The sequence below is a fragment of the Scyliorhinus torazame genome, chromosome 31 (genome assembly GCF_047496885.1).
Source record: "Scyliorhinus torazame isolate Kashiwa2021f chromosome 31, sScyTor2.1, whole genome shotgun sequence".
In the NCBI taxonomy this organism is placed as follows: Eukaryota; Metazoa; Chordata; class Chondrichthyes; order Carcharhiniformes; family Scyliorhinidae; genus Scyliorhinus; species Scyliorhinus torazame.
In genome coordinates, this window is record NC_092737.1 from 33,735,323 (window position 1) to 33,762,754 (window position 27,432).

Consider the following 27,432-nt stretch of genomic DNA (forward strand, 5'->3'; position numbering starts at 1 on the left):
AAACAGTGACTCTGTACAGTGACAGTGAGTGATACTCACCCTGAATATATAGTGACTCTGTACAGTGACACAGTGAGTGATCCTCACCCTGCTGAATAAAGTGACTTTGTACAGTTACACAGTGATTTATCCTCATCCTGAATAAACAGTGACTCTGTACAGTCACACAGTGAGTGATACTCACCCTGAATATACAGTGACTCTGTACAGTTACAGTGAGTGATCCTCACCCTGCTGAATAAACAGTGACTCTGTACAGTTACACAGTGAGTGATCCTCATCCTGAATAAACAGTGACTCTGTACAGTTACACAGTGAGTGATCCTCAACCTGCTGAATAAACAGTGACTCTGTACAGTTAGACAGTGAGTGATCCTCATCCTGAATAAACAGTGACTCTGTACAGTGACACAGTGAGTGATACTCACCCTGAATATACAGTGACTCTGTACAGTTACACAGTGAGTGATCCTCACCCTGCTGAATAAACAGTGACTCTGTACAGTTAAACAGTGAGTGATCCTCACCCTGCTGAATAAACAGTGACTGTGTACAGTTACACAGTGAGTGATCCTCACCCTGAATAAACAGTGACTCTGTACAGTTACACAGTGAGTGATCCTCACCCTGAATAAACAGTGACTCTGTACAGTTACACAGTGAGTGATCCTCACCTGTATGAACAGTCGATGGTAGCCATGATGTGGAGATGCCGGCGTTGGACTGGGGTGAGCACAGTAAGAAGTCTTCCAACACCAGGTTAAAGTCCAACAGGTTTGTTTCGATGTCACTAGCTTTCGGAGCACTGCTCCTTCCTCAGGTGGATGAAGAGGTATGTTCCAGAAACATATATATAGACAATTTCAAAGATGCCAAACAATGCTAGGAATGCGAGCATTAGCAGGTGATTAAATCTTTACAGATCGAGAGATGGGGTAACCCCAGGTTAAAGAGGTGTGAATAGTCTCAAGCCAGGACAGTTGGTAGGATTTCGCAGGCCAGATGGTGGGGGATGAATGTAATGCGACATGAATCCCAGGTCCCGGTTGAGGCCGCACTCATGTGTGCGGAACTTGGCTATAAGTTTCTGCTCGGCGATTCTGCGTTGTCGCGGGTCCTGAAGGCTGCCTTGGAGAACGCTTACCAGGAGATCAGAGGCTGAATGCCCTTGACTGCTGAAGTGTTCCCCGACTGGAAGGGAACATTCCTGCCTGGCGATTGTCGCGCGATGTCCGTTCATTCGTTGTCGCAGCGTCTGCATGGTCTCGCCAATGTACCACGCTTCGGGACATCCTTTCCTGCAGCGTATGAGGTAGACAACGTTGGCCGAGTCGCACGAGTATGTACCGTGTACCTGGTGGGTGGTGTTCTCACGTGTAATAGTGGTATCCATGTCGATTATCTGGCACGTCTTGCAGAGATTGCCATGGCAGGGTTGTGTGGTGTCGTGGTCACTGTTCTGAAGACTGGGTAGTTTGCTGCAAACAATGGTTCGTTTGAGGTTGAGCGGTTGTTTGAAGGCAAGTAGTGGGGGTGTGGGGATGACCTTGGCAAGATGTTCATCTTCACCAATGACGTGTTGAAGGCTGTGAAGAAGATGTTGTAGTTTCTCCTCTCCGGGAAAGGACTGGACGACGAAGGGTATTCTGTCGGTTGTGTCCCATGTTTGTCTTCTGAGGAGGTCGGTGCGGTTTTTCGCTGTGGCGCGTTGGAACTGTCGATCGATGATTCGAGCGCCAAATCCCGTTCGTACGTGGGCATCTTTCACCCTGAATAAACAGTGACTCTGTACAGTTACACAGTGAGTGATCCTCACCCTGAATAAACAGTGACTCTGTACAGTTACACAGTGAGTGATCCTCACCCTGAATAAACAGTGAATCTGTACAGTTACACAGTGAGTGATCCTCACCCTGAATAAACAGTGACTCTGTACAGTTACACAGTGAGTGATCCTCACCCTGAATAAACAGTGACACTCTACAGTTACACAGTGAGTGAGCCTCACCCTGAATAAACAGTGACTATGTACAGTTACACAGTGAGTGATCCTCAGTCTGCTGAATAAACAGTGACGCTGTACAGTTACAGTGAGTGATCCTCACCCTGAATAAACAGTGACTGTACAGTTACACAGTGAGTGATCCTCACCCTGAATAAACAGTGACTGTACAGTTACACAGTGAGTGATCCTCACCCTGAATAAACAGTGACTCTGTACAGTTACACAGTGAGTGATCCTCACCCTGAACAAACAGTGACTCTGGACAGTTACACAGTGAGTGATCCTCACCCTGAATAAACAGTGACTCTGTACAGTTACACAGTGAGTGATCCTCACCCTGAATAAACAGTGACTCTGTACAGTTACACAGTGAGTGATCCTCCCCTTGAATAAACAGTGACTCTGTACAGTTACACAGTGAGTGATCCTCACCGTGAATAAACAGTGACTCTGTACAGTTACAGTGAGTGATCCTCACTCTGCTGAATAAACAGTGACTCTGTACAGTTACACAGCGAGTGATCCTCACCCTGAGTAAACAGTGACTCTGTACAGTTACACAGTGAGTGATACTCACCCTGAATAAACAGTGACTCTGTACAGTTACACAGTGAGTGATCCTCACCGTGAATAAACAGTGACTCTGTACAGTTACACAGTGAGTGATCCCCACCCTGAATAAACAGTGACTCTGTACAGTTACACAGTGAGTGATCCTCACCGTGAATAAACAGTGACTCTGTACAGTTACAGTGAGTGATCCTCACTCTGCTGAATAAACAGTGACTCTGTACAGTTACACAGTGAGTGATCCTCACCGTGAATAAACAGTGACTCTGTACAGTTACACAGTGAGTGATCCTCCCCTTGAATAAACAGTGACTCTGTACAGTTACACAGTGAGTGATCCTCACCGTGAATAAACAGTGACTCTGTACAGTTACAGTGAGTGATCCTCACTCTGCTGAATAAACAGTGACTCTGTACAGTTACACAGTGAGTGATCCTCACACTGAATAAACAGTGACTCTGTACAGTTACACAGTGAGTGATCCTCACTCTGCTGAATAAACAGTGACTCTGTACAGTTACACAGTGAGTGATCCTCCCCTTGAATAAACAGTGACTCTGTACAGTTACACAGTGAGTGATCCTCACCGTGAATAAACAGTGACTCTGTACAGTTACAGTGAGTGATCCTCACTCTGCTGAATAAACAGTGACTCTGTACAGTTACACAGTGAGTGATCCTCACACTGAATAAACAGTGACTCTGTACAGTTACACAGCGAGTGATCCTCACACTGAATAAACAGTGACTCTGTACAGTTACACAGCGAGTGATCCTCACCCTGAATAAACAGTGACTGTACAGTTACACAGTGAGTGATCCTCACCCTGAACAAACAGTGACTCTGGACAGTTACACAGTGAGTGATACTCACCCTGAATAAACAGTGACTCTGCAGTTACACAGTGAGTGATCCTCACCCTGAATAAACAGTGACTCTGTACAGTTACACAGTGAGTGATCCTCACCCTGAATAAACAGTGACTCTGTACAGTTACACAGTGAGTGATCCTCCCCTTGAATAAACAGTGACTCTGTACAGTTACACAGTGAGTGATCCTCACCGTGAATAAACAGTGACTCTGTACAGTTACAGTGAGTGATCCTCACTCTGCTGAATAAACAGTGACTCTGTACAGTTACACAGTGAGTGATCCTCACCGTGAATAAACAGTGACTCTGTACAGTTACACAGTGAGTGATCCCCACCATGAATAAACAGTGACTCTGTACAGTTACACAGTGAGTGATCCTCCCCCTGAATAAACAGTGACTCTGTACAGTTACACAGTGAGTGATCCTCACCGTGAATAAACAGTGACTCTGTACAGTTACACAGTGAGTGATCCTCACCCTGCTGAATAAACAGTGACTCTGTACAGTTACACAGTGAGTGATCCTCACCCTGAATTTTACCTGCAGGAAGTGCTGCCATCTCCAGCTCCTCCAAGACCGAGTTAGGGAACTGGAGCTGGAGTTGGAAGAACTTCGGATCATTCGGGAGGCAGAGGGGATCATAGATAGCAACTTCAGGGAATTAGTTACACCAAAGATTGGAGATAGGTGGGTAACTGTAAGAGGGACTGGGAAGAAGCAGTCAGTGCAGGGATCCCCTGCGGTCGTTCCCCTGAGAAACAAGTATACCGCTTTGGATACTTGTGGGGGGGGACGACTTACCAGGGGTAAGCTATGGGGTACGGGCCTCTGGCACGGAGTCTGTCCCTGTTGCTCAGAAGGGAAGGGGGGAGAGGAGCAGAGCATTAGTAATTGGGGACTCTATAGTCAGGGGCACAGATAGGAGATTTTGTGGGAGCGTGAGAGACTCGCGTTTGGTATGTTGCCTCCCAGGTGCAAGGGTACGTGATGTCTCGGATCGTGTTTTCCGGGTCCTTAGGGGGGAGGGGGAGCAGCTCCAAGTCGTGGTCCACATTGGCACCAACGACATAGGAAAGGGGACAAGGATGTCAGGCAGGCTTTCAGGGAGCTAGGATGGAAGCTCAGAACTAGAACAAACAGAGTTGTTATCTCTGGGTTGTTGCCCGTGCCACGTGATAATGACATGAGGAATAGGGAGAGAGAGCATTTAAACACGTGGCTACAGGGATGGTGCAGGCGGGAGGGATTCAGATTTCTGGATAACTGGGGCTCTTTCTGGGGAAGGTGGGACCTCTACAGACAGGATGGTCTACATCTGAACCTGAGGGGCACAAATATCCTGGGGGGGCGATTTGTTAGTGCTCTTTGGGGGGGTTTAAACTAATGCAGCAGGGGCATGGGAACCTGGATTGTAGGTTTAGGGTAAGGGAGATTGAGAGTATAGAGGTCAGGAGCACAGATTTGACTTCGCAGGAGGGGGCCAGTGTTCAGGTAGGTGGTTTGAAATGTGTCTACTTCAATGCCAGGAGTATACAAAATAAGGTAGGGGAACTGGCAGCATGGGTCGGTACCTGGGACTTCGATGTTGTGGCCATTTCGGAGACATGGATAGAGCAGAGACAGGAATGGTTGTTGCAGGTTCCGGGGTTTAGGTGTTTTAGTAAGCTCAGAGAAGGAGGCAAAAGAGGGGGAGGTGTGGCGCTGCTAGTCAAAAACAGTATTACGGTGGCGGAGAGGATGCTAGATGGGGACTCTTCTTCCGAGGTAGTATGGGCTGAGGTTAGAAACAGGAAGTTTCTATAGGCCGGAGTTTTCTATAGGCCTCCAAATAGTTCTCGGGATGTAGAGGAAAGGATGGCGAAGATGATTCTGGATAAGAGCGAAAGTAACAGGGTTGTTATTATGGGAGACTTTAACTTTCCAAATATTGACTGGAAAAGATATAGTTCGAGTACATTAGATGGGTCGTTTTTTGTACAATGTGTGCAGGAGGGTTTCCTGACACAATATGTTGACAGGCCAACAAGAGGTGAGGCCACGTTGGATTTGGTTTTGGGTAATGAACCAGGCCAGGTGTTAGATTTGGAGGTAGGTGAGCACTTTGGGGACAGTGACCACAATTTGGTGACGTTTACGTTAGTGATGGAAAGGGATAAGTATACCCCGCAGGGCAAGAGTTATAGCTGGGGGAAGGGCAATTTTGATGCCATTAGACATGACTTGGGGGGGATAAGGTGGAGAAGTAGGCTGCAAGTGTTGGGCACACTGGATATGTGGAGCTTGTTCAAGGAACAGCTACTGCGTGTTCTTGATAAGTACGTACCGGTCAGGCAGGGAGGAAGGCGTAGAGCGAGGGAACCGTGGTTTACCAAAGGAAGAAGGAGGCCTATGTGAAGATGAAGAGTGAAGTTTCAGTTGGGGCACTTGATAGTTACAAGGTAGCGAGGAAGGATCTAAAGAGAGAGCTAAGACGAGCAAGGAGGGGACATGAGAAGTATTTGGCAGGTAGGATAAAGGAAAACCCAAAAGCTTTCTATAGGTATGTCAGGAATAAAAGAATGACTAGGGTAACAGTAGGGCCAGTCAAGGACAGGGATGGGAAGTTGTGTGTGGAGTCTGAAGAGATAGGCGAGATACTAAATGAATATTTTTCGTCAGTATTCACTCAGGAAAAAGATAATGTTGTGGAGGAGAATGCTGAGACCCAGGCTATTAGAATAGATGGCATTGAGGTACGTAGGGAAGAGGTGTTGGCAATTCTGGACAGGCTGAAAATAGATAAGTCCCCGGGGCCTGATGGGATTTATCCTAGGATTCTCTGGGAGGCCAGGGAAGAGATTGCTGAGCCTTTGGTTTTGATTTTTATGTCACCATTGGCTACAGGAATAGTGCCAGAGGACTGGAGGATAGCAAATGTGGTCCCTTTGTTCAAGAAGGGGAGCAGAGACAACCCCGGCAACTATAGACTGGTGAGCCTCACGTCTGTAGTGGGTAAAGTCTTGGAGGGGATTATAAGAGACAAGATTTATAATCATCCAAATAGTAATAATATGATTAGGGATAGTCAGCATGGCTTTGTGAAGGGTAGGTCATGCCTCACAAAACTTATCGAGTTCTTTGAGAAGGTGACTGAACAGGTAGACGAGGGTAGAGCAGTTGATGTGGTGTATATGGATTTCAGTAAAGCGTTTGATAAGGTTCCCCACGGTAGACTATTGCAGAAAATACGGAGGGTGGGGATTGAGGGTGATTTAGAGATGTGGATCAGAAATTGGCTAGCTGAAAGAAGACAGAGGGTGGTGGTTAATGGGAAATGTTCAGAATGGAGTACAGTCACAAGTGGCGTACCACAAGGATCTGTTCTGGGGCCGTTGCTGTTTGTCATTTTTATCAATGACCTAGAGGAGGGCGCAGAAGGGTGGGTGAGTAAATTTGCAGACGATACTAAAGTCGGTGGTGTTGTCGAAAGTGAGGAAGGATGTTGCAGGATACAGAGGGACATAGATAAGCTGCAGAGCTGGGCTGAGAGGTGGCAAATGGAGTTTAATGTAGAGAAGCGTGAGGGGATTCACTTTGGAAGGAAAAACAGGAATGCGGAATATTTGGCTAATGGTAAAGTTCTTGGAAGTGTGGATGAGCAGAGGGATCTCGGTGTCCATGTACATAGATCCCTGAAAGTTGCCACCCAGGTTGATAGGGTTGTGAAGAAGGCCGATGGAGTGTTGGCCTTTATTGGTAGAGGGATTGAGTTCCGGAGTGATGAGGTCATGTTGCAGCTGTACAGAACTCTGGTACGGCCGCATTTGGAGTATTGCGTACAGTTCTGGTCACCGCATTATAGGAAGGACGTGGAAGCTTTGGAGCGGGTGCAGAGGAGATTTACCAGGATGTTGCCTGGTATGGATGGAAAATCTTATGAGGAAAGGCTGATGGACTTGAGGTTCTTTTCGTTGGAGAGAAGAAGGTTAAGAGGAGACTTAATAGAGGCATACAAAATGATCAGGGGGTTGGATAGGGTGGACAGTGAGAGCCTTCTCCCGTGGATGGAAATGGCTAGCACGAGGGGACATAACTTTAAACTGAGGGGTAATAGATATAGGACAGAGGTCAGAGGTAGGTTCTTTACGCAAAGAGTAGTGAGGCCGTGGAATGCCCTACCTGCTACAGTAGTGAACTCGCCAACGTCGAGGGCATTTAAAAGTTTATTGGATAAGCATATGGTATAGTGTAGGTTAGATGGCTTTTGTTTTTTGACTTTCCATGTCGGTGCAACATCGTGGGCCGAAGGGCCTGTACTGCGCTGTATCGATCTATGAATAAACAGTGACTCTGTACAGTTACACAGTGAGTGATCCTCACCCTGAATAAACAGTGACTCTGTACAGTTTCACAGTGAGTGATCCCCACCCTGAATAAACAGTGACTCTGTACAGTTACACAGTGAGTGACCCTCACCCTGAATAAACAGTGACTCTGTACAGTTACACAGTGAGTGATCCTCACCCTGCTGAATAAACAGTGACTCTGTACAGTTACACAGTGAGTGATCCTCACCCTGCTGAATAAACAGTGACTCTGTACAGTTACACAGTGAGTGATCCTCAGCCTGCTGAATAAACAGTGACTCTGTACAGTTACACAGTGAGTGATCCTCACCCTGAGTAAACAGTGACTCTGTACAGTTTCAGTGAGTGATCCTCATCCTGAATAAACAGTGACTCTGTACAGTTACACAGTGAGTGATCCTCACCCTGCTGAATAAACAGTGACTCTGTACAGTTACACAGTGGGTGATCCTCACCCTGAATAAACAGTGACTCTGTACAGTTACACAGTGAGCGATCCTTACCCTGCTGAATAAACAGTGACTCTGTACAGTTACACAGTGAGTGATCCTCACCCTGAATAAACAGTGACTCTGTACAGTTACACAGTGAGTGATCCTCAACCTGCTGAATAAACAGTGACTCTGTACAGTTTCAGTGAGTGATCATCATCCTGAATAAACAGTGACTCTGTACAGTTACACAGTGAGTGATCCTCACCATGCTGAATAAACAGTGACTCTGTACAGTTACACAGTGGGTGATCCTCACCCTGAATAAACAGTGACTCTGTACAGTTACACAGTGAGCGATCCTTACCCTGCTGAATAAACAGTGACTCTGTACCGTTACACAGTGAGTGATCCTCACCCTGAATAAACAGTGACTCTGTACAGTTACACAGTGAGTGATCCTCACCCTGAATAAACAGTGACTCTGTACAGTTACACAGTGGGTGATCCTCACCCTGAATAAACAGTGACTCTGTACAGTTACACAGTGAGTGATCCTCACCCTGCTGAATAAACAGTGACTCTGTACAGTTACACAGTGGGTGATCCACACCCTGAATAAACAGTGACTCTGTACAGTTACACAGTGAGTGATCCTCACACGGAATAAACAGTGACTCTACAGTTACACAGTGAGTGATACTCACCCTGAATAAACAGTGAATCTGTACAGTTACACGGTGAGTGATCCTCACCCTGCTGAATAAACAGTGATTCGGTACAGTTACACAGTGAGTGATCCTCACCCTGAATAAACAGTGACTCTATACAGTTACACAGTGAGTGATCCTCACCCTGTTGAATAAACAGTGACTCTGTACAGTTACACAGTGAGTGATCCTCACCCTGAATAAACAGTGACACTGTACAGTTACACAGTGAGTGATCCTCACCCTGCTGAATAAACAGTGACTCTGTACAGTTACACAGTGAGTGATCCTCACCCTGAATAAACAGTGACTCTGTACAGTGACACAGTGAGTGACCCTCACCCTGCTGAATAAACAGTGACTCTGTACAGTTACACAGTGAGTGATCCTCACCCTGAGTAAAGAGTGACTCTGTACAGTTACACAGTGAGTGATCCTCACCCTGCTGAATAAACAGTGACTCTGTACAGTTACACAGTGAGTGATCCTCACCCTGCTGAATAAACAGTGACTCTGTACAGTTACACAGTGAGTGATCCTCAGCCTGGTGAATAAACAGTGACTCTGTACAGTTACACAGTGAGTGATCCTCACCCTGAATAAACAGTGACTCTGTACAGTTTCAGTGAGTGATCCTCATCCTGAATAAACAGTGACTCTGTACAGTTTCAGTGAGTGATACTCACCTGAATAAACAGTGACTCTGTACAGTTACACAGTGAGTGACCCTCAGCCTGCTGAATAAACAGTGACTCTGTACAGTTACACAGTGAGTGATCCTCACCCTGAATAAACAGTGACTCTGTACAGTTACACAGTGAGTGATCCTCATCCTGAATAAACAGTGACTCTGTACAGTTTCAGTGAGTGATACTCACCTGAATAAACAGTGACTCTGTACAGTTACACAGTGAGTGACCCTCAGCCTGCTGAATAAACAGTGACTCTGTACAGTTACACAGTGAGTGATCCTCACCCTGAATAAACAGTGACTCTGTACAGTTACACAGTGAGTGATCCTCAACCTGCTGAATAAACAGTGACTCTGTACAGTTTCAGTGAGTGATCATCATCCTGAATAAACAGTGACTCTGTACAGTTACACAGTGAGTGATCCTCACCCTGCTGAATAAACAGTGACTCTGTACAGTTACACAGTGGGTGATCCTCACCCTGAATAAACAGTGACTCTGTACAGTTACACAGTGAGCGATCCTTACCCTGCTGAATAAACAGTGACTCTGTACAGTTACACAGTGAGTGATCCTCACCCTGAATAAACAGTGACTCTGTACAGTTACACAGTGAGTGATCCTCACCCTGAATAAACAGTGACTCTGTACAGTTACACAGTGGGTGATCCTCACCCTGAATAAACAGTGACTCTGTACAGTTACACAGTGAGTGATCCTCACCCTGCTGAATAAACAGTGACTCTGTACAGTTACACAGTGGGTGATCCACACCCTGAATAAACAGTGACTCTGTACAGTTACACAGTGAGTGATCCTCACACGGAATAAACAGTGACTCTACAGTTACACAGTGAGTGATACTCACCCTGAATAAACAGTGAATCTGTACAGTTACACGGTGAGTGATCCTCACCCTGCTGAATAAACAGTGATTCGGTACAGTTACACAGTGAGTGATCGTCACCCTGAATAAACAGTGACTCTATACAGTTACACAGTGAGTGATCCTCACCCTGTTGAATAAACAGTGACTCTGTACAGTTACACAGTGAGTGATCCTCACCCTGAATAAACAGTGACACTGTACAGTTACACAGTGAGTGATCCTCACCCTGCTGAATAAACAGTGACTCTGTACAGTTACACAGTGAGTGATCCTCACCCTGAATAAACAGTGACTCTGTACAGTGACACAGTGAGTGACCCTCACCCTGCTGAATAAACAGTGACTCTGTACAGTTACACAGTGAGTGATCCTCACCCTGAGTAAAGAGTGACTCTGTACAGTTACACAGTGAGTGATCCTCACCCTGCTGAATAAACAGTGACTCTGTACAGTTACACAGTGAGTGATCCTCACCCTGCTGAATAAACAGTGACTCTGTACAGTTACACAGTGAGTGATCCTCAGCCTGGTGAATAAACAGTGACTCTGTACAGTTACACAGTGAGTGATCCTCACCCTGAATAAACAGTGACTCTGTACAGTTTCAGTGAGTGATCCTCATCCTGAATAAACAGTGACTCTGTACAGTTTCAGTGAGTGATACTCACCTGAATAAACAGTGACTCTGTACAGTTACACAGTGAGTGACCCTCAGCCTGCTGAATAAACAGTGACTCTGTACAGTTACACAGTGAGTGATCCTCACCCTGAATAAACAGTGACTCTGTACAGTTTCAGTGAGTGATCCTCACCCTGAATAAACAGTGACTCTGTACAGTTACACAGTGAGTGTTCCTCACCCTGCTGAATAAACAGTGACTCTGTACAGTTACACAGTGAGTGATCCTCACCCTGAATAAACAGTGACTCTATACAGTTACACAGTGAGTGATCCTCACCCTGTTGAATAAACAGTGACTCTGTACAGTTACACAGTGAGTGATCCTCACCCTGAATAAACAGTGACTCTGTACAGTTACACAGTGAGTGATCCTCACCCTGCTGAATAAACAGTGACTCTGTACAGTTACACAGTGAGTGATCCTCACCCTGAATAAACAGTGACTCTGTACAGTGACACAGTGAGTGACCCTCACCCTGCTGAATAAACAGTGACTCTGTACAGTTACACAGTGAGTGATCCTCACACTGAATAAACAGTGACTCTGTACAGTTACACAGTGAGTGATCCTCACCCTGAGTAAACAGTGCCTCTGTACAGTTACACAGTGAGTGATCCTCACCCTGCTGAATAAACAGTGACTCTGTACAGTTACAGTGAGTGATCCTCAGCCTGCTGAATAAACAGTGACTCTGTACAGTTACACAGTGAGTGATCCTCACCCTGAGTAAACAGTGACTCTGTACAGTTTCAGTGACTGATCCTCATCCTGAATAAACAGTGACTCTGTACAGTTACACAGTGAGCGATCCTTACCCTGCTGAATAAACAGTGACTCTGTACAGTTACACAGTGAGTGATCCTCACCCTGAATAAACAGTGACTCTGTACAGTTACACAGTGAGTGATCCTCAACCTGCTGAATAAACAGTGACTCTGTACAGTTTCAGTGGGTGATCCTCATCCTGAATAAACAGTGAGTCTGTACAGTTACACAGTGAGTGATCCTCACCCTGCTGAATAAACAGTGACTCTGTACAGTTACACAGTGGGTGATCCTCACCCTGAATAAACAGTGAATCTGTACAGTTACACAGTGAGTGATCCTCACCCTGCTGAATAAACAGTGACTCTGTACAGTTACACAGTGGGTGATCCTCACCCTGAATAAACAGTGACTCTGTACAGTTACACAGTGAGTGATCCTCACCCTGCTGAATAAACAGTGACTCTGTACAGTTACACAGTGGGTGATCCTCACCCTGAATAAACAGTGACTCTGTACAGTTACACAGTGAGTGATCCTCACACGGAATAAACAGTGACTCTACAGTTACACAGTGAGTGATCCTCACCCTGAATAAACAGTGAATCTGTACAGTTACACAGTGAGTGTTCCTCACCCTTCTGAATAAACAGTGACTCTGTACAGTTACACGGTGAGTGATCCTCACCCTGCTGAATAAACAGTGATTCTGTACAGTTACACAGTGAGTGCTCCTCACCCTGAATAAACAGTGACTCTGTACAGTTACACAGTGAGTGATCCTCACCCTGCTGAATAAACAGTGACTCTGTACAGTTACACAGTGGGTGATCCTCACCCTGAATAAACAGTGACTCTGTACAGTTACAGAGTGAGTGATCCTCACCCTGCTGAATAAACAGTGACTGTACAGTTACACAGTGGGTGATCCACACCCTGAATAAACAGTGACTCTGTACAGTTACACAGTGAGTGATCCTCACACGGAATAAACAGTGACTCTACAGTTACACAGTGAGTGATCCTCACCCTGAATAAACAGTGAATCTGTACAGTTACACAGTGAGTGTTCCTCACCCTGCTGAATAAACAGTGACTCTGTACAGTTACACGGTGAGTGATCCTCACCCTGCTGATTAAACAGTGATTCTGTACAGTTACACAGTGAGTGATCCTCACCCTGAATAAACAGTGACTCTGTACAGTTACACAGTGAGTGATCCTCACCCTGAATAAACAGTGACACTGTACAGTTACACAGTGAGGGATCCTCACCCTGCTGAATAAACAGTGACTCTGTACAGTTACACAGTGAGTGATCCTCACCCTGAATAAACAGTGACTCTGTACAGTGACACAGTGAGTGACCCTCACCCTGCTGAATAAACAGTGACTCTGTACAGTTACACAGTGAGTGATCCTCACCCTGAATAAACAGTGACTCTGTACAGTTTCAGTGAGTGATCCTCATCCTGAATAAACAGTGACTCTGTACAGTTACACAGTGAGTGTTCCTCACCCTGCTGAATAAACAGTGACTCTGTACAGTTACACAGTGAGTGATCCTCACCCTGAATAAACAGTGACTCTATACAGTTACACAGTGAGTGATCCTCACCCTGTTGAATAAACAGTGACTCTGTACAGTTACACAGTGAGTGATCCTCACCCTGAATAAACAGTGACTCTGTACAGTTACACAGTGAGTGATCCTTACCCTGAATAAACAGTGACTCTGTACAGTTACACAGTGAGTGATCCTCACACTGAATAAACAGTGACACTGTATAGTTACACAGTGTGTGATCCTTACCCTGAATAAACAGTGACACTGTACAGTTACACAGTGAATCATCCTCACCCTGAATAAACAGTGACTCTGTACAGTTACACAGTGAGTGGTCCTCACACTGAATAAACAGTGACTCTGGACAGTTACACAGTGAGTGATCCTCACCCTGCTGAATAAACAGTGACTCTGTACAGTTACACAGTGAGTGATCCTCACCCTGAATAAACAGTGACTCTGTACAGTTACACAGTGAGTGATCCTCACCCTGCTGAATAAACAGTGACTCTGTACAGTTACACAGTGAGTGATACTCACCCTGAATAAACAGTGACTCTGTACAGTTACACAGCGAGTGATCTTCACCCTGCTGAATAAACAGTGACTCTGTACAGTTACACAGCGAGTGATCCTCACCCTGAATAAACAGTGCCTGTACTGTTACACAGTGAGTGATCCTCACCGGAATAAACAGTGACTCTGTACAGTTACACAGTGAGTGATCCGCACCCTGCTGAATAAACAGTGACACTGTACAGTTACACAGTGAGTGATCCTCACCCTGAATAAACAGTGACTCTGTACAGTTACACAGTGAGTGATCCTCACACTGAATAAACAGTGGCTCTGTACAGTTACACAGTGAGTGATCCTACCCTGAATCAACAGTGACTCTGTACAGTTACACAGTGAGTGATTCTCACCCTGAATAAACAGTGACTCTGTACAGTTACACAGTGAGTGATCCTCACACTGAATAAACAGTGACGCTGTATAGTTACACGGTGAGTGATCCTCACCCTGAATAAACAGTGACTCTGTACAGTTACACTGTGAGTGATCCTCACCCTGCTGAATAAACAGTGACACTGTACAGTTACACTGTGAATGATCCTCACCCTGCTGAATAAACAGTGACACTGTACAGTTACACAGTGAGTGATCCTCACCCTGCTGAATAAACAGTGACTCTGTACAGTTACACTGTGAATGATCCTCACCCTGCTGAATAAACAGTGACACTGTACAGTTACACAGTGAGTGATCCTCACCCTGAATAAACAGTGACTCTGTACAGTTACACAGTGAGTGATCCTCACCCTGAATAAACAGTGACTCTGTACAGTTACACAGTGAATGATCCTCACCCTGCTGAATAAACAGTGACTCTGTACAGTTACACAGTGAGTGATCCTCACCCTGAATAAACAGTGACACTGTACAGTTACACAGAGAGTGATCCTCACCCTGCTGAATAAACAGTGGCTCTGTACAGTTACACAGTGAGTGATCCTCACCCTGCTGAATAAACAGTGACTCGACAGTTACACAGTGAGTGATCCTCACCCTGAATAAACACGGACTCTGTATAGTTACACAGCGAGTGATCCTCACCCTGAATAAACAGTGTCTCTGTACAGTAACACAGTGAGTGATCCTCACCCTGAATAAACAGTGAATCTGTACAGTTACACAGTGAGTGATCCTCGCCCTGCTGATTAAACAGTGACTCTGTACAGTTACACAGTGAGTGATCCTCATCCTGAATAAACAGTGACTCTGTACAGTTACACAGTGAGTGATCCTCACCCTGAATAAACAGTGACTCTGTACAGTTACACAGTGAGTGATCCGCACCCTGAATAAACAGTGACTCTGTACAGTTACACAGTGAGTGATCCTCACCCTGCTGCATTAACAGTGACTCTGTACAGTTACACAGTGAGTGATCCTCACACGGAATAAACAGTGACTCTGTACAGTTACACAGTGAGTGACCATCACCCTGCTGAATAAACAGTGACTCTGTACAGTTACACAGTGAGTGATACTCACCCTGAATATACAGTGACTCTGTACAGTTACACAGTGAGTGGTCCTCACACTGAATAAACAGTGACTCTGGACAGTTACACAGTTAGTGATCCTCACTCTGAATAAACAGTGACTCTGTACAGTTACACAGTGAGTGATCCTCACCCTGAATAAACAGTGACTCTGTACAGTTACACAGTGAGTGACCCTCACCCTGAATAAACAGTGACACTGTACAGTTACACAGAGAGTGATCCTCACCCTGCTGAATAAACAGTGGCTCTGTACAGTTACACAGTGAGTGATCCTCACCCTGCTGAATAAACAGTGACTCGACAGTTACACAGTGAGTGATCCTCACCCTGAATAAACACGGACTCTGTATAGTTACACAGCGAGTGATCCTCACCCTGAATAAACAGTGTCTCTGTACAGTTACACAGTGAGTGACCATCACCCTGCTGAATAAACAGTGACTCTGTACAGTTACACAGTGAGAGATCCTCACCCTGAATATACAGTGACACTGTACAGTTACACAGTGAGTGGTCCTCACACTGAATAAACAGTGACTCTGGCCAGTTACACAGTTAGTGATCCTCACTCTGAATAAACAGTGACTCTGTACAGTTACACAGTGAGTGATCCTCACCCTGAATAAACAGTGACTCTGTACAGTTACACAGTGAGTGATCCTCACCCTGCTGAATAAACAGTGACTCGGTACAGTTACACAGTGAGTGATCCTCACCCTGAATAAACAGTGACTCTGTACAGTTACACAGTGAGTGATCCTCACCCTGCTGAATAAACAGTGACTCGTTACAGTTACACAGTGAGTGATCCTCACCCTGCTGAATAAACAGTGACTCTGTACAGTTACAGTGAGTAATCCTCACCCTGCTGAATAAACAGTGACTCTGTACAGTTACACAGCGAGTGATCCTCACCCTGAATAAACAGTGACACTGTACAGTTACACAGTGAGTGATCCTCACCCTGAATAAACAGTGACTCTGTACAGTTACACAGTGAGTGATCCTCACCCTGAGTAAACAGTGCCTCTGTACAGTTACACAGTGAGTGATCCTCACCCTGCTGAATAAACAGTGACTCTGTACAGTTACAGTGAGTGATCCTCAGCCTGCTGAATAAACAGTGACTCTGTACAGTTACACAGTGAGTGATCCTCACCCTGCTGAATAAACAGTGACTCTGTACAGTTACACAGTGAGTGATCCTCACGCTGAATAAACAGTGACTCTGTACAGTTACACAGTGAGTGATCCTCACCCTGAGTAAACAGTGACTCTGTACAGTTTCAGTGAGTGATCCTCATCCTGAATAAACAGTGACTCTGTACAGTTACACAGTGAGCGATCCTTACCCTGCTGAATAAACAGTGACTCTGTACAGTTACACAGTGAGTGATCCTCACCCTGAATAAACAGTGACTCTGTACAGTTACACAGTGAGTGATCCTCAACCTGCTGAATAAACAGTGACTCTGTACAGTTTCAGTGAGTGATCCTCATCCTGAATAAACAGTGACTCTGTACAGTTACACAGTGAGTGATCCTCACCCTGAATAAACAGTGACTCTGTACAGTTACACAGTGAGTGATCCTCACCCTGCTGAATAAACAGTGACTCTGTACAGTTACAGTGAGTGATCCTCACCCTGCTGAATAAACAGTGACTCTGTACAGTTACAGAGTGGGTGATCCTCACCCTGAATAAACTGTGAATCTGTACAGTTACACAGTGGGTGATCCTCACCCTGAATAAACAGTGACTCTGTACAGTTACACAGTGAGTGATCCTCACCCTGCTGAATAAACAGTGACTCTGTACAGTTACACAGTGGGTGATCCTCACCCTGAATAAACAGTGACTCTGTACAGTTACACAGTGAGTGATCCTCACACGGAATAAACAGTGACTCTACAGTTACACAGTGAGTGATCCTCACCCTGAATAAACAGTGAATCTGTACAGTTACACAGTGAGTGTTCCTCACCCTGCTGAATAAACAGTGACTCTGTACAGTTACACGGTGAGTGATCCTCACCCTGCTGAATAAACAGTGATTCTGTACAGTTACACAGTGAGTGATCCTCACCCTGAATAAACAGTGACTCTGTACAGTTACACAGTGAGTGATCCTCACACTGAATAAACAGTGACACTGTATAGTTACACAGTATGTGATCCTTACCCTGAATAAACAGTGGCTCTGTACAGTTACACAGTGAGTGATCCTCACCCTGAATAAACAGTGACTCTGTACAGTTACACAGTGAGTGATCCTCACCCTGAATAAACAGTGACTCTGTACAGTTACACAGTGAGTGATCCTCACACTGAATAAACAGTGACGCTGTACAGTTACACGGTGAGTGATCCTCACCCTGAATAAACAGTGACTCTGTACAGTTACACTGTGAGTGATCCTCACCCTGCTGAATAAACAGTGACACTGTACAGTTACACTGTGAATGATCCTCACCCTGCTGAATAAACAGTGACACTGTACAGTTACACTGTGAATGATCCTCACCCTGCTGAATAAACAGTGACACTGTACAGATACACAGTGAGTGATCCTCACCCTGAATAAACAGTGTCTCTGTACAGTTACACAGTGAGTGATCCTCACCCTGAATAAACAGTGAATCTGTACAGTTACACAGTGAATGATCCTCGCCCTGCTGAATAAACAGTGACTCTGTACAGTTACACAGTGAGTGATCCTCATCCTGAATAAACAGTGACTCTGTACAGTTACACAGTGAGTGATCCTCACCCTGAATAAACAGTGACTCTGTACAGTTACACAGTGAGTGATCCGCACCCTGAATAAACAGTGACTCTGTACAGTTACACAGTGAGTGATCCTCACCCTGCTGCATTAACAGTGACTCTGTACAGTTACACTGTGAGTGATCCTCACCCTGCTGAATAAACAGTGACACTGTACAGTTACACTGTGAATGATCCTCACCCTGCTGAATAAACAGTGACACTGTACAGTTACACTGTCAATGATCCTCACCCTGCTGAATAAACAGTGACACTGTACAGTTACACAGTGAGTGATCCTCACCCTGAATAAACAGTGACTCTGTACAGTTACACAGTGAGTGATCCTCACCCTGAATAAACAGTGACTCTGTACAGTTACACAGTGAATGATCCTCACCCTGCTGCATTAACAGTGAATCTGTACAGTTACACAGTGAATAACCATCACCCTGCTGAATAAACAGTGACTCTGTACAGTTACACAGTGAGTGATCCTCACACGGAATAAACAGTGACTCTGTACAGTTACACGGTGAGTGATCCTCACCCTGCTGAATAAACAGTGACTCTGTACAGTTACACAGTGAGTGGTCCTCACACTGAATAAACAGTGACTCTGGACAGTTACACAGTTAGTGATCCTCACTCTGAATAAACAGTGACTCTGTACAGTGACACAGAGAGTGATCCTCACCCTGCTGAATAAACAGTGACTCTGTACAGTTACACAGTGAGTGATCCTCACCCTGAATAAACAGTGACTCTGTACAGTTACACAGTGAGTGATCCTCACCCTGCTGAATAAACAGTGACTCTGTACAGTTACACAGCGAGTGATCTTCACCCTGCTGAATAAACAGTGACTCTGTACAGTTACACAGTGAGTGATCCTCAACCTGCTGAATAAACAGTGACTCTGTACAGTTTCAGTGAGTGATCCTCATCCTGAATAAACAGTGTCTCTGTACAGTTACACAGTGAGTGATCCTCACCCTGAATAAACAGTGACTCTGTACAGTTACACAGTGAGTGACCCTCACCCTGAATAAACAGTGACACTGTACAGTTACACAGAGAGTGATCCTCACCCTGCTGAATAAACAGTGGCTCTGTACAGTTACACAGTGAGTGATCCTCACCCTGCTGAATAAACAGTGACTCTGTACAGTTACACAGTGAGTGATCCTCACCCTGCTGAATAAACAGTGACTCTACAGTTACACAGTGAGTGATCCTCACCCTGAATAAACACGGACTCTGTATAGTTACACAGCGAGTGATCCTCACCCTGAATAAACAGTGTCTCTGTACAGTTACACAGTGAGTGATCCTCACCCTGAATAAACAGTGAATCTGTACAGTTACACAGTGAGTGATCCTCGCCCTGCTGAATAAACAGTGACTCTGTACAGTTACACAGTGAGTGATCCTCATCCTGAATAAACAGTGACTCTGTACAGTTACACAGTGAGTGATCCTCACCCTGAATAAACAGTGACTCTGTACAGTTACACAGTGAGTGATCCGCACCCTGAATAAACAGTGACTCTGTACAGTTACACAGTGAGTGATCCTCACCCTGCTGCATTAACAGTGACTCTGTACAGTTACACTGTGAGTGATCCTCACCCTGCTGAATAAACAGTGACACTGTACAGTGACACTGTGAATGATCCTCACCCTGCTGAATAAACAGTGACACTGTACAGTTACACTGTGAATGATCCTCACCCTGCTGAATAAACAGTGACACTGTACAGTTACACAGTGAGTGATCCTCACCCTGAATAAACAGTGACTCTGTACAGTTACACAGTGAGTGATCCTCACCCTGAATAAACAGTGACTCTGTACAGTTACACAGTGAATGATCCTCACCCTGCTGCATTAACAGTGAATCTGTACAGTTACACAGTGAATAACCATCACCCTGCTGAATAAACAGTGACTCTGTACAGTTACACAGTGAGTGATCCTCACACGGAATAAACAGTGACTCTGTACAGTTACACGGTGAGTGATCCTCACCCTGCTGAATAAACAGTGACTCTGTACAGTTACACAGTGAGTGGTCCTCACACTGAATAAACAGTGACTCTGGACAGTTACACAGTTAGTGATCCTCACTCTGAATAAACAGTGACTCTGTACAGTGACACAGAGAGTGATCCTCACCCTGCTGAATAAACAGTGACTCTGTACAGTTACACAGTGAGTGATCCTCACCCTGAATAAACAGTGACTCTGTACAGTTACACAGTGAGTGATCCTCACCCTGCTGAATAAACAGTAACTCTGTACAGTTACACAGCGAGTGATCTTCACCCTGCTGAATAAACAGTGACTCTACAGTTACACCGTGAGTGATCTTCACACTGAATAAACAGTGACTCTGTACAGTTACACAGCGAGTGATCCTCATCCTGAATAAACAGAGACTCTGTACAGTTACACAGTGAGTGATCCTCACCCTGAATAAACAGTGACTCTGTACAGTAACAGTGAGTGATCCTCACCCTGTTGAATAAACAGTGACTCTGTACATTTACACAGTGAGTGATTCTCACCCTGAGTAAACAGTGACTCTGTACAGTTACACAGTGAGTGACCCTCACCCTGAATAAACAGTGACTCTGTACAGTTACACAGTGAGTGATCCTCACCCTGCTGAATAACCAGTGACTCTGTACAGTTACACAGTGAGTGATCCTCACCCTGAGTAAACAGTGACTCTGTACAGTTACACAGTGAGTGATCCTCACCCTGCTGAATAAACAGTGACTCTGTACAGTTACACAGCGAGCGATCCTCACCCTGCTGAATAAACAGTGACTCTGTACAGTTACAGTGAGTGATCCTCAGCCTGCTGAATAAACAGTGACTCTGTACAGTTACACAGTGAGTGATCCTCACCCTGATTAAACAGTGACTCTGTACAGTTACACAGTGAGTGATCTTCACCCTGAGTAAACAGTGACTCTGTACAGTTTCAGTGAGTGATCCTCATCCTGAATAAACAGTGACTCTGTACAGTTACACAGTGAGCGATCCTTACCCTGCTGAATAAACAGTGACTCTGTACAGTTACACAGTGAGTGATCCTCACCCTGAATAAACAGTGACTCTGTACAGTTACACAGTGAGTGATCCTCAACCTGCTGAATAAACAGTGACTCTGTACAGTTTCAGTGAGTGATCCTCATCCTGAATAAACAGTGTCTCTGTACAGTGACACAGTGAGTGACCCTCACCCTGCTGAATAAACAGTGACTCTGTACAGTTACACAGTGAGTGATCCTCACAGTGAATAAACAGTGACTCTGTACAGTTACACAGTGAGTGATCCTGACACGGAATAAACAGTGACTCTACAGTTACACAGTGAGTGATCCTCACGCTGAATAAACAGTGAATCTGTACAGTTATACAGTGAGTGTTCCTCACCCTGCTGAATAAACAGTGACTCTGTACAGTTACACAGTGAGTGATCCTCACCCTGAATAAACAGCGACTCTGTACAGTGACACAGTGAGTGACCCTCACCCTGCTGAATAAACAGTGACTCTGTACAGTTACACAGTGAGTGATCCTCACCCTGCAGAATAAGCAGTGACTCTATACAGTTCCACAGTGAGTGATCCTCAGCCTGCTGAATAAACAGTGACTCTGTACAGTTACACAGTGAGTGATCCTCACCCTGAATAAACAGTGACTCTGTACAGTTACACAGTGAGTGATCCTCACCCTGAATAAACAGTGACTCTGTACAGTTACACAGTGAGTGATCCTCACCCTGAATAAACAGTGACTCTATACAGTTACACAGTGAGTGATCCTCACCCTGCTGAATAAACAGTGACTCTGTACAGTTACAAAGTGGGTGATCCTCACCCTGAATAAACAGTGACTCTGTACAGTTACACAGTGAGTGATCCTCACACGGAATAAACAGTGACTCTACAGTTACACAGTGAGTGATCCTCACCCTGAATAAACAGTGAATCTGTACATTTACACAGTGAGTGTTCCTCACCCTGCTGAATAAACAGTGACTCTGCACAGTTACACGGTGAGTGATCCTCACCCTGCTGAATAAACAGTGATTCTGTACAGTTACACAGTGAGTGATCCTCACCCTGCTGAATAAACAGTGACTCTATACAGTTACACAGTGACTGATCCTCACCCTGTTGAATAAACAGTGACTCTGTACAGTTACACAGTTAGTGATCCTCACCCTGAATAAACAGTGACTCTGTACAGTTACACAGTGAGTGATCCTCACCCTGCTGAATAAACAGTGACTCTGTACAGTTACACAGTGAGTGATCCTCACCCTGAATAAACAGTGACTCTGTACAGTGACACAGTGAGTGACCCTCACCCTGCTGAATAAACAGTGACTCTGTACAGTTACACAGTGAGTGATCCTCTCACTGAATAAACAGTGACACTGTATAGTTACACAGTGTGTGATCCTCACCGGTGAATAAACAGTGACACTGTACAGTTACACAGTGAATGATCCTCACCCTGAATGAACAGTGACTCTGTACAGTTACACAGTGAGTGGTCCTCACACTGAATAAACAGTGACTCTGGACAGTTACACAGTTAGTGATCCTCACTCTGAATAAACAGTGACTCTGTACAGTTACACAGTGAGTGATCCTCACCCTGCTGAATAAACAGTGACTCTGTACATTTACACAGTGAGTGATACTCACCCTGAATAAACAGTGACTCTGTACAGTTACACAGCGAGTGATCTTCACCCTGCTGAATAAACAGTGACTCTACAGTTACACCGTGAGTGATCCTCACACTGAATAAACAGTGACTCTGTACAGTTACACAGCGAGTGATCCTCATCCTGAATAAACAGATAATCTGTACAGTTACACAGTGAGTTATCCTCACACTGAATAAACAGTGACTCTGTACAGTTACACAGTGAGTGATCCTCACCCTGAATAAACAGTGACTCTGTACAGTAACAGTGAGTGATCCTCACCCTGTTGAATAAACAGTGACTCTGTACAGTTACACAGTGAGTGATCCTCACCCTGAGTAAACAGTGACTCTGTACAGTTACACAGTGAGTGACCCTCACCCTGAATAAACAGTGACTCTGTACAGTTACACGGTGAGTGATCCTGACACGGAATAAACAGTGACTCTACAGTTACACAGTGAGTGATCCTCACCCTGAATAAACAGTGAATCTGTACAGTTACACAGTGAGTGTTCCTCACCCAGCTGAATAAACAGTGACTCTGTACAGTTACACGGTGAGTGATCCTCACCCTGCTGAATAAACAGTGATTCTGTACAGTTACACAGTGAGTGATCCTCACCCTGAATAAACAGTGACTCTATACAGTTACACAGTGAGTGATCCTCACCCTGTTGAATAAACAGTGACTCTGTACAGTTACACAGTGAGTGATCCTCACCCTGAATAAACAGTGACTCTGTACAGTTACACAGTGAGTGATCCTCACCCTGAATAAACAGTGACTCTGTACAGTTACACAGTGAGTGATCCTCACCCTGAATAAACAGTGACTCTGTACAGTTACACAGTGAGTGATCCTCACCCTGCTGAATAAACAGTGACTCTGTACAGGTACACAGTGAGTGATCCTCACCCTGAATAAACAGTGACTCTGTACAGTTACACAGTGAGTGATCCTCACCCTGCTGAATAAACAGTGACTCTGTACAGTTACACGGTGAGTGATCCTCACCCTGCTGAATAAACAGTGATTCTGTACAGTTACACAGTGAGTGATCCTCACCCTGAATAAACAGTGACTCTATACAGTTACACAGTGAGTGATCCTCACCCTGTTGAATAAACAGTGACTCTGTACAGTTACACAGTGAGTGATCCTCACCCTGAATAAACAGTGACTCTGTACAGTTACACAGTGAGTGATCCTCACCCTGCTGAATAAACAGTGACTCTGTACAGTTACACAGTGAGTGATCCTCACCCTGAATAAACAGTGACTCTGTACAGTGACACAGTGAGTGACCCTCACCCTGCTGAATAAACAGTGACTCTGTACAGTTACACAGTGAGTGATCCTCACACTGAATAAACAGTGACTCTGTACAGTTACACAGTGAGTGATCCTCACCCTGAGCAAACAGTGACTCTGTACAGTTACACAGTGAGTGATCCTCACCCTGTTGAATAAACAGTGACTCTGTACAGTTACACAGTGAGTGATCCTCACCCTGCTGAATAAACAGTGACTCTGTACAGTTACACAGTGAGTGATCCTCAGCCTGCTGAATAAACAGTGACTCTGTACAGTTACACAGTGAGTGATCCTCACCCTGCTGTATAAACAGTGACTCTGTACAGTTACACAGTGAGTGATCCTCACCCTGAATAAACAGTGACTCTGTACAGTTACACAGTGAGTGATCCTCACCCTGAGTAAACAGTGACTCTGTACAGTTTCAGTGAGTGATCCTCATCCTGAATAAACAGTGACTCTGTACAGTTACACAGTGAGTGATCCTCACACTGCTGAATAAACAGTGACTCTGTACAGTTACACAGCGAGTGTTACTCATCCTGAATAAACAGTGACTCTGTACAGTTACACAGTGAGTGATCCTCACCCTGAATAAACAGTGACTCTGTACAGTTACACAGTGAGTGATCCTCACCCTGCTGAATAAACAGTGACTCTGTACAGTTACAGTGAGTGATCCTCACCCTGCTGAATAAACAGTGACTCTGTACAGTTACAGAGTGGGTGATCCGCACCCTGAATAAACTGTGAATCTGTACAGTTACACAGTGGGTGATCCTCACCCTGAATAAACAGTGACTCTGTACAGTTACACAGTGAGTGATCCTCACCCTGCTGAATAAACAGTGACTCTGTACAGTTACACAGTGGGTGATCCTCACCCTGAATAAACAGTGACTCTGTACAGTTACACAGTGAGTGATCCTCACACGGAATAAACAGTGACTCTACAGTTACACAGTGAGTGATCCTCACCCTGAATAAACAGTGAATCTGTACAGTTACACAGTGAGTGTTCCTCACCCTGCTGAATAAACAGTGACTCTGTACAGTTACACGGTGAGTGATCCTCACCCTGCTGAATAAACAGTGATTATGTACAGTTACACAGTGAGTGATCCTCACCCTGAATAAACAGTGACTCTGTACAGTTACACAGTGAGTGATCCTCACCCTGAATAAACAGTGACTCTGTACAGTTACACAGTGAGTGATCCTCACCCTGCTGAATAAACAGTGACTCTGTACAGTTACACAGTGAGTGATCCTCACACTGAATAAACAGTGACACTGTATAGTTACACAGTGTGTGATCCTTACCCTGATTAAACTGTGGCTCTGTACAGTTACACAGTGAGTGATCCTCACCCTGAATAAACAGTGACTCTGTACAGTGACACAGAGAGTGATCCTCACCCTGCTGAATAAACAGTGACTCTGTACAGTTACACAGTGAGTGATCCTCACCCTGAATAAACAGTGACTCTGTACAGTTACACAGTGAGTGATCCTCACCCTGCTGAATAAACAGTGACTCTGTACAGTTACACAGCGAGTGATCTTCACCCTGCTGAATAAACAGTGACTCTACAGTTACACCGTGAGTGATCTTCACACTGAATAAACAGTGACTCTGTACAGTTACACAGCGAGTGATCCTCATCCTGAATAAACAGAGACTCTGTACAGTTACACAGTGAGTGATCCTCACCCTGAATAAACAGTGACTCTGTACAGTAACAGTGAGTGATCCTCACCCTGTTGAATAAACAGTGACTCTGTACATTTACACAGTGAGTGATTCTCACCCTGAGTAAACAGTGACTCTGTACAGTTACACAGTGAGTGACCCTCACCCTGAATAAACAGTGACTCTGTACAGTTACACAGTGAGTGATCCTCACCCTGCTGAATAACCAGTGACTCTGTACAGTTACACAGTGAGTGATCCTCACCCTGAGTAAACAGTGACTCTGTACAGTTACACAGTGAGTGATCCTTACCCTGCTGAATAAATAGTGACTCTGTACAGTTACACAGTGAGTGATCCTCACCCTGAATAAACAGTGACTCTGTACAGTTACACAGTGAGTGATCCTCACCCTGCTGAATAAACAGTGTCTCTGTACAGTTTCAGTGAGTGATCCTCATCCTGAATAAACAGTGTCTCTGTACAGTTACACAGTGAGTGATCCTCAGCCTGCTGAATAAACAGTGACTCTGTACAGTTACACAGTGAGTGATCCTCACCCTGCTGAATAAACAGTGACTCTGTACAGTTACACAGTGAGTGATCCTCACCCTGAATAAACAGTGACTCTGTACAGTTACACAGTGAGTGATCCTCACCCTGAGTAAACAGTGACTCTGTACAGTTTCAGTGAGTGATCCTCATCCTGAATAAACAGTGACTCTGTACAGTTACACAGTGAGTGATCCTCACACTGCTGAATAAACAGTGACTCTGTACAGTTACACAGTGAGTGATCCTCACCCTGAATAAACAGTGACTCTGTACAGTTACACAGTGAGTGATCCTCACCCTGCTGAATAAACAGTGTCTCTGTACAGTTTCAGTGAGTGATCCTCATCCTGAATAAACAGTGTCTCTGTACAGATACACAGTGAGTGATCCTCACCCTGCTGAATAAACAGTGACTCTGTACAGTTACACAGTGAGTGATCCTCACCCTGAATAAACAGTGACTCTGTACAGTTACACAGTGAGTGATCCTCACCCTGAATAAACAGTGACTCTGTACAGTTACACAGTGAGTGATCCTCACCCTGCTGAATAAACAGTGACTCTGTACAGTTCCAGTGAGTGATCCTCACCCTGCTGAATAAACAGTGACTCTGTACAGTTACAGAGTGGGTGATCCTCACCCTGAATAAACTGTGAATCTGTACAGTTACACAGTGGGTGATCCTCACCCTGAATAAACAGTGACTCTGTACAGTTACACAGTGAGTGATCCTCACCCTGCTGAATAAACAGTGAC

General features: G+C 45.0%; 1 long non-coding RNA gene across 1 annotated transcript in view; it reads right to left on the bottom strand.

Moving 5' to 3' along the window:
• Positions 1-677: 677 nt before the first annotated feature.
• Positions 678-27,432, bottom strand: part of LOC140404562 (uncharacterized) — a 399,341-nt gene continuing 372,586 nt past the window's right edge. The window contains exon 3 of the long non-coding RNA XR_011938538.1: positions 678-1,769. This is a non-coding gene — a long non-coding RNA (uncharacterized lncRNA). The remainder of the gene's footprint in view (positions 1,770-27,432) is intronic.